This window comes from Octodon degus, unplaced genomic scaffold (assembly GCF_000260255.1).
Source record: "Octodon degus isolate 3935 unplaced genomic scaffold, OctDeg1.0 scaffold00054, whole genome shotgun sequence".
NCBI lineage: Eukaryota > Metazoa > Chordata > Mammalia > Rodentia > Octodontidae > Octodon > Octodon degus.
The window spans coordinates 5,526,812-5,527,798 of NW_004524630.1; positions in this window are offsets into that span (position 1 = coordinate 5,526,812).

The following is a 987-nucleotide window of genomic DNA, read 5'->3' on the forward strand; positions in this document are numbered from 1 at the left end:
TTCACTGATTTCATCAAGGAAAGTGATCAACAGAAAAATAACAATTTATTAGAAGGAAACATGTAGATACTAATGCCATCAATAAGGTAATAAATGATGGCATGAACATTTCCTATATAAATTTAATGATTTTTTATATTATTCACAATTATTTGAAACACATGACAAATCTGACATAAGAATGAGCAGAATATCTGATTTCCTCCATGTTAGTAAAACACACACACACATACACACACATGCACATATGTGTGCACACACACATGCTTTCAGTAGATTAAGCAGGAACAATATGCAAAAAGTAGACTACATGTGAGTAACCATGGTTGAACATACAAACACAAGGTTTGGGGCTGGGGAGATAGCTAAGCAGTCTAAGCACCTGCCTGGCTAGCACAAGGACCTGGGTTTGATCCCCAGTACCGCGTGCAGTGGTGGGCCTAGAACCCCGGCTGTGCTGTGCTGGCCACAGAAACTGAGCGTGGTGGTGTATGTTTGTAATCCCAGCACTAGGGAGGCTGAGACAGGAGGATCACTAGGAATCCAAGCTGCATGCCGAGACCCTGTACCCAACAAATAAATAAATGACTAAGAAAAATTTTTAAATGCAAGGTTTATTAAGTATTCAAGTCAACTACTATATAAATATAAGTATAGGAAACACATGATTATCATAATAAATGCAAAATATCACTTGATAAAACATTTATAATCAAGATCTAATCAAGATCAACATGAAAGTAAATATCACTTCTAAGTACTATCAATAATTAGAAAATGACTTTTTAAATCACTTCCAAAAGTATTAAAAGCTATCTATCAATTGCCTAGAAATGAATGTTTAAAAACTTATACAAAACCTCTACATTAAAAAATAAAATTTTTTTGAGAAAGTAGAGAAGACCTAAATATATTAATGAATTAGAAAACTCAATAATGCTAAAACACTTTCCAAAATTAATCCAGAGATTCAATTCTAAACAAATT